The sequence below is a fragment of the Corapipo altera genome, unplaced genomic scaffold (assembly GCF_003945725.1).
Source record: "Corapipo altera isolate COAL_440 unplaced genomic scaffold, ASM394572v1 0, whole genome shotgun sequence".
Lineage (NCBI taxonomy): Eukaryota > Metazoa > Chordata > Aves > Passeriformes > Pipridae > Corapipo > Corapipo altera.
Window position 1 is genome coordinate 55,393,224 of NW_020884872.1, and position 7,937 is coordinate 55,401,160.

The window sequence follows — 7,937 nt, forward strand, 5'->3', positions numbered from 1 at the left end:
AGATAATAAAAGTCTTGTTGAGATTGCTACTTGCCTTTAAGACATTTTCAGCAGATTCCTCATTCTATAACTAAGTTTTCAATGAGGACTGGGAAATGTCTGGAGTACTGCTTTTCTTTAGCAAGACATCAGTGCCTTTTGGCTTTGTGGGACCACCAGGAACTTTCTGATTTCACCATCTAGTGCCCCAATATCTATGTGAAACCTCAGTAGCTCACTGTTGTACATGAATTCCTTGCCACCATTTTCAAGGTGGGTTAGTATTGTGTCCCTTGCTGTGGTACTTGGCTCAGATGCTCCTCTGCTTTGGCTTGAAACCCTGGAATGCCCTGGGCAGGTCACAGGTATCTGACTCCCCATGGTCATGGCTGAGCTCACCATTATGGCTGGTTGGAAATCTCTTAGTTTTGAGTCGAGAGGCCTTAGGCAAAGGGAGTGATCACTCAGTTTCTCCAGTCACCTGTGGATGTGGGCAGAGCAGGAGGGAAGTCAGGACTGCCATCTGGGATGTGGGTGTTTTGGGGTGGCTAACCAGGGAAGTGAATCCCACATGGACTGACCTGTCCCAGGCTGATCAAGTTAAGGGTCTCAGGTCAAGGGCAGGATAACCATGAGACTCCAGCTGCCAGACAGGTCATCAGGACACTTTTACTGCATTGTTTCAGATTCTTCATGGGGCAAAAGAGAGTTGCACATCTATTGAATTCTACCACCTGAGAATCCAGTGTGTGTTTTCTGACCTAATAGTACTACTTTAAGTAGTTAACCTGGAGGAAGACTAATCACCTATGGGAAGTTTGGTATTAAAATTTGGATCTATCGCTCTATAAGGGATAAAATACTGAACTCCTTGAACAGATGTCTAGAAAACTTACATAGTCTGAGGTCTAAAGTGCTTTCCTTGTGTGTTCTGCATTAGTGTGGGAGCATCTGGCGAGCACTCTGGAAGATGTGAGAAATCAAGGATGGTAAACTGGAAGTAGATGTGGATGTGAGGGGTGGTATCCCAGACTTGTAACTTCCCCAAAGTGCTTAGCTAACCAAAGTCCTGAATTCTTACTTGGAGAAGAGTTCAAAATTGCTTTAAAATACTCTGTTGTTAATAAAATAAATCAGCTAGGAGAAAGCATTTTAAAGTATGTCATTTTGTTTGTACTGTCTAGAGATACATCACCTTATGCATTGTTTTTCTTAGTATTAGAATAAAAGTGAGCAAATCTTCCAAACACTGAAAGAAGATTACAAGTGCATGTAAGAGCAGATTCTCTGTGAACAGTGAATAAACCATCAATGTTTTCATTGTTTTCAACCTGCTAAGGTTTTAACCTCATCCTTCATTATTGTTTAGGGCAGACCAACAAAAACATTAATACAAACATTAAGTTGAAGAAAGGGATTTTATGACATATGCATACCTATATAATCTGGTTTTACTCATCTGATAGGAAATTTCATCTCAATATTTGATTTATTTATTTTACTTATTTATTTGATTTAGACCATTTGAGGAAGTGGTTTCCCTCCCCATTACTGGAAATATGCTGTTATAACCAATAGCAATAGATCCCATCCTGCTTTATTTTCACATTCCTGCGTTAATATTACTGAAAGCAAAAGCTCATGTGGCTTGTACCACAGACAGCTAAAATGGAGATATAATGTCTCCCTGCTATGATGTGCCACATGAGAAGAGAGCATAAAAGAGTTAGCAAGTCATTGACAACCTCTGCACTTCTCTTTGTTACATTTTCTGTAGAGATCTGTGCTGGAATTTCACTGTGAAATGTTATTCTTTAAGGTTCTTTCTTAATAACTGAGCCCCTAATGACCAGAAGTATCAAGCAAGGTGTAATCCTTGTATGAATTAATGTTGTTTAGGAACTGAATTTACAGAAATAGGAGTATTATAGGCAAGAGTTCATTGTATCAGCTGCTCATAATATAGATGCACTGTTCCTATGTCAGTTCATGTAGCTGATAGCTGTGTCTCTGTTTATCAGCCAGAGTTAGCTCCTACTGCTGTGTTGGTTTTTGAATATTAATCTTACACAGAACGGTGATGGTAACTAACTAAGTCAGGTTACAGCACAGGAAGATGAAATTACTGTAGGTTTTATCTTTAGTTTTCATACCCTGAAAGTGAATTTTATGCTGAGAAATAGCAGTGTCACATCTATACATAAGTCTTGTATATAAGCTGCAAATTTTGAAGATGAGGCAGTCATCTGCTTTTCATAAACATTCTGCCCATAATGTAAAATAGTTTTTGACATGTGATGTGAGATGGTAGGATAATCCAAAGCTGAAATGAAAACAGCATCCTTAAATTAAGCTGACTTAATGCTGGATTTAAAGACATCTGTCTTTCCCATATCCCTTCCAAATTCCCAGTGAGTTTTATTTTAGCCTGCTTTCAGGGAAAGATGCAATTGCACCATCCATCTGTCAATGTGTATCTCTGTCTGCCAGTCTCCTTCTGATAACTTTTCATTTTTTTGGCCAGTTGTAATAACATCATAAGTCTTAAAGATAATTCAACTTCTATAGGTTTCATTTGTTAATGGGATGGGAGAGAAAACAACTCTCCTCTGCCTGGCACCTCTTTGCAGAGCACACAGGGGACAGCAGGGCACAGTGGACACGATGAACCTCTAGGAAATCTGGAGCAATTCTGCTGTTCATGGAAGTGGCTTTTCTAAATGTAGCTGTAATTTTTGTGCCGTAAGAGAGTAAGCACTGATTCAGGAAAAAGCGGAACAATAACATGTGTATCAACTCCTCCTTTGAGTTTCCTTTGTTCAGCTGATACCTGCCTATCAAAGATGGAGAAAACACTCCTAAACTAGATCTTCCAGTGAGATAGAAAATGGAAGTTTAGTATGACGTGTCCCATTCCTGTCTGCTTATTAAGCTGTGAATTTATTAAAAAATGTAAGACAATAAGTATTTTTTTTAAGCAGTACATACCACGAATGTTGTATCCTAGGGCATCCTGCAGCTCTGTAAAGGTATTTCCTTGCGCTCCAAACTGCAGCAGCTCCAAAGAAACAGCCACACTTGCTGGAGAGACTACCAGATTGGTTCTGTTCTCTGCTTCAGATATATGCCGGTAGAGATTGATGGCGAATTCAGTTTTCAGCTCTTTCAGCTCATCATAGGAGATGCTGTTTCCTTTGATTAAGCAGCAAGCAGAGAGGATAAATGCAGAGAAGGAAATGGGCAACATGAAGGCGAGCTGGGAACACTCTCCACCAGGTAATCACACCTGCAATTAATAACACAGATATATTTAGAAAAGTAATAGGCTGAGCTGACAGAGGAACTTTCTCATTCCATCAGTGCTGACATATCACTTGCAATAGTAACGATCACTATTAAAATACTTGTCTGGGTCTACTCAGTAGCTGTTGTCATTAAAAAAAAGAAAATAAACATAGGGACATGCTGATGACTCCATTGACTAACAAGGATCGAATTTTCCAGAACGCTGTAGCATACAGGATGGTTGGCCATTACAGAGCGCCTTGTCTCCCTTGTGTGGAGAAAAAGAGCCCCTTGGTTAAAATGTTAGCCACCTGCACACATGATGACTGCACTTTAGTGCAGTCTCCATGCTGCTGAGCACCCATAGCTCCTTTCTGTCCCCAGCACTCCCAGAAGAAAGGCCACCCGTCGTGAGGTGCAGAAATCTAACTGGACGCTCCAGGCTGGGCTTTAGATCCAAGTTTGCAAAAGGCTGGCTTCAAATTTCCCCCACAGATGTTCCTTCTACGAAATTTATCCCAGTGAAAATAAGGTTGTATTTGCAAAAGGTTCTGGTGCTTGCAGCACAAAATCACCATGTCAGATTTTTATGGGAAATCAAGCGTTGGTCAACTTTATATTAAGAGACACTTAGATTCATATTTAAAGGAATAATGCTAAAATGACAGAATATCTTTCCTTACAGAATTTCACCTTCTGAAGATTGTATGCAAGTATATTTTAAAAATTACTGCACCTTCTTTCACCTCAGGATTTTCTACAAATCTTTCTCCATGCCCTTTGCTCTAGAGAACACCTCTAATGCTTCGCATTTACTCACAGTTAAATTGTCTTGCCTTTCTGTGTCCTTCTGTGTGTCTGAATGGAAGCTGTCTATGAACGTCTTGTCTCCTTCTTTAATAGGTAGTGGAGTAAAGACTAAGTCATGAGACTGCATTTAAAGGGATAGTCAGTGATCAGAGTCTCTGTCGGCGATGTCTGTACCACTCTGTCCAAATTCCTGTAGGCTACAAGCTCTATGGAGAGCCAGGCAAAGCAGCATGCCACTGACCAGCAAATCCAAGGCAAGGAACAAAAAGGTACACATGGAGATAGAGTCAGCAACTTCCTTGCAAGCCCTGCTGGAGCCTCATGAGACTTGTGACCTGCTGGTACTGAGCAAGGCATCTCCTATCTCTCTTCCCACCCCCCTCCTTCTTTTGTATGAATTCCATTGATTCCTCTGCCACAAAGGGGAAGAGAAAGGGCTCTCTGTGTACCAGGCACACAGCTATTTTTTTACCCCCACTTTGAAAACTTATTCAGAAATCCCATGCAATTAAAATGTCTTTATTTCCCTTTTTTTTTAATTAATGCCATCCCAAATAGCTAGATTTTCTTTTACTCTTTAGTTTCCAGAAGGAAAGAAACAACAACATGGTGCACTTGAAGGAGATTGAATAAGGAAGGGGTTGCTTTGAATAGACCAGAAGCAGAAGAGCTATGGTTGTGACTGCTTTAAGAGCAGTTGTAGCTGCTCATGGCTTTCTTTATGTGATGGGGTCAAAAATCCTCCCCGTCACATTCACAGGTTCAGCCTCACAGCTTCACAATGCCAGTTAGAGCAAGATTTGGGCTTAAAAAGTAATGTAAAACTGCAACTTATTGCTCTTCACAGAGTCTGACACTATATATATATATACTTAGCTATTTCACAACATACATTCCTGTTGGAAGAAGACAGTGGGAAAAAGTTTATTACAATCAAGCAGTAATTTAGGTGCTACTGTTTCATCCTTAGCAGGTAAGGAACAGCCACACAGAATAGATGCAGATACTGGGGCCTGTTTCAGGATCCTGGGCTTTAGACCACATTCCTGCTAGGATTGATGAAGGGGAAAAGCTTTGTCAGTCATAGTCTAGTACAACAGGCAGGGATGCTGATTTTGCTAGAGATTTCAATAAAGTATCCTCATGCTGAAAATTACATTTGAGCTTAAGAGTTTGGCTGAATGAGGACCTCTCTGCTGAAGTTATCATTAACATGTCCACTGGACTGGAGTTGTATTCAGAGGGAATGAAACAGAGGCCACCAAGTGATTTCTCGAAGGGATCAGAGCTGTCAACAGATAAATTAACTGTGGTCACTGGTGAGGACTATGCGTGTGGATTTGATGTGATGTTCCCAGAGGCTCCAAACCTGATAAGACATTTCCTCTGTGCCCTGGTTGATACTATCCTGTGGATTTATTAAGATTTAAAAGAAAGATAAGGAGTCCCTGAAGGTTTTAGGCATTGCTGTCAAAAATTAACATTTAATTGCCACTTTGCAAAAATGTTACTGTCACATTTGTCGTATGTATTTATGGAAGATGTTACTGAAAATTGCACCTGGTATAAATGTTGTGTAGAGCAGCATAGTTTCAGTGGGAAATGGCAATATGTGTTCTGGGTCTTGTCTCATCACAAAGGGGACTTAGAAATTGGGGGGTTTGTTTCAAATCCTCCCTCTCTGCACCTACTTTAGGAAAGGAAAGATGTGGAGGAACCTTAGCAGCAAAAACAGTGTTTGCAGACAAGGAGGGAGGACTTAATAAAACTAAAACTGGATCAACACTGTTCAAAGCAGCCATAGGAAATAAGAAATGTGCTTTGCATATAATAAATAGAAAAGAAATCCTTTGGTGAATGATGAGAATGATAGAAGGCAGTGGAGTAAGAAAGAAATAAGAATCAGTGAAACTACTGTGGCTAAAAAAAAAGTGATAAAATACTGGAGGAAGGTTATTTATCATAATCAAGGTCAGAAACAAAACTTCTTACAGCTGTTCAGTTTAGAAACCCAAGTTTTAAGTTTTCTTCCCCAAACTGGGATCCAAGGTTGACAACTGTGTGTCTGAGGAGAAGCTGGTGCCACATGAGGGTGAGTCTGAAGACTGAGTTTGCCAAGTGAGTCCATGGAGCCAGGAACTGAGCTGTCCAAATGACCATAGTCTGGGGGGGACTGGAAATCAAATAGGCTAATTACAGAAATCCTATGTTAGAAATAGAGGTGTCCTGGACCTACTGATGTATTAGGGTTGTGCTGCTTTTGAGAAAGGGAGTTTCTGGCTCTTTCTTAAGGATTCCAGCATTTTTTTTTTTTTTTTAGAGTCTTCATATATACCTGTGTCCTAGTTTAGGCATCACACCCTTCTTTGGTCTTAATCTGGCTATGCATCATAAGGTATTGAGGAACGTACTGATACATTTTCTGGAAATCATTTTATTTTCAAGATGCTGGAAATGCATTTAAAAAGGCATGCAACTGACTGGTCCCTAAGACAAGTCTTCAAAGTCAGAAAGGGGCAGAGGTAGTAGCTGTATTTTGAGAAATGCTTTTTCACATTGAGATAACAGGCTGCCTGTGAAGCAAGTGAGAAAAGGCACAAGCTGAGGATTTCTGGAGAAAACACAGCACGGGTGTGTGTGTGTAGGAACCTGGATCATGGAGTGCTGTGTCTCTGTGGAGGTCCTCCGAGCATCTACAGGTACAGCTCTGAAAACTGCAGAGGGATCCCAACCTCTCCATTCCCTCACTGAGCAGAAAAACCACCACTCTTTGAGAGGGAAAACAGCCTCCAAACAGGGAGCAAACTAGTGGAAAGCACTGAAGACAAGCCATAAGCGGTGACTGTTTTCATCAATGGATTAGATGCCGTGTCTGCAGTGTGCCAGTGCTGTTACTGTATGGGCCCTCGAGGTCCTCCTGTGTGACCACAGCAGTGGGCAAGGCGACAGACTGTTGAAGCACCCACAGCTGCTCAGCTGGCAGATGCCTTTATAGATGGCTCTACAATGTCTGGTCCAAAAATATGCAGAAATAGAAAAAGATGAGGAAAAAGAAAGTCAGAGGCAGCTGTTCTTCAGAACTTCGTCTTCAAGGTCTTCATGGCTCAGATTCTACTCTAAGGTATAGAACTGTGAAAGGCAAAATTGGGTCCTAGAGCAGATGGGGAGCTCATGGAGGACTGTGGGCTGTGGAAAACAGACTCAGGGTTGAGCCTCCATGGCATCAGGGAGGAAGCTGAGGAACTTGTTCAGCCCTGATAGCCCTAGCAGTCACAGAACTCAAATGAGAAACCAGAGGGAAAGGCACAGCCTGCATGGGCACTAGGGACAGAGAGAGATTTCTTTGGAAACCTTTACCCACAACAAATTGTTTCTCATGGGAGACTGGAGTTTTCTTTTTAATTTATTAATCTGTGTTCTAAGAAAACCAAGCCCTAGTTTGGTGTGGCTACTGAGAGAAATGAGGGAGCAGTTCAGCTTTTGGGCTCTAGCCAGTTTGGGCTTCTACTGCAGGGACTTTACACAGTGATCCGGAGCAGAATTCAGCCCAGGGAAAGGTTGGAAGATAAAAGATGAGAGAACCAGTTGGGAAGCAGGTTTTTCTCTTCAGAATCCTCTTATTTGCTTTTCTGTGTCACGTTAGTCTCCTATAATCATAGAGTCATAGAATCATAGAATGAGCTGGGTTGGAAAAGACCTCTGAGATCATCAAGTCCAACCTTGATAATCTTCCTTCCACTCTAGCACAACCCTATTATCAGTAGGATTACTGTACACTTACCCCTTCATAAATGATAACAGAATTTAACCTTCTATCTGCATCTGTTTTTTGTGTGCTTGCTCTCTTTAACATATAGAATAAC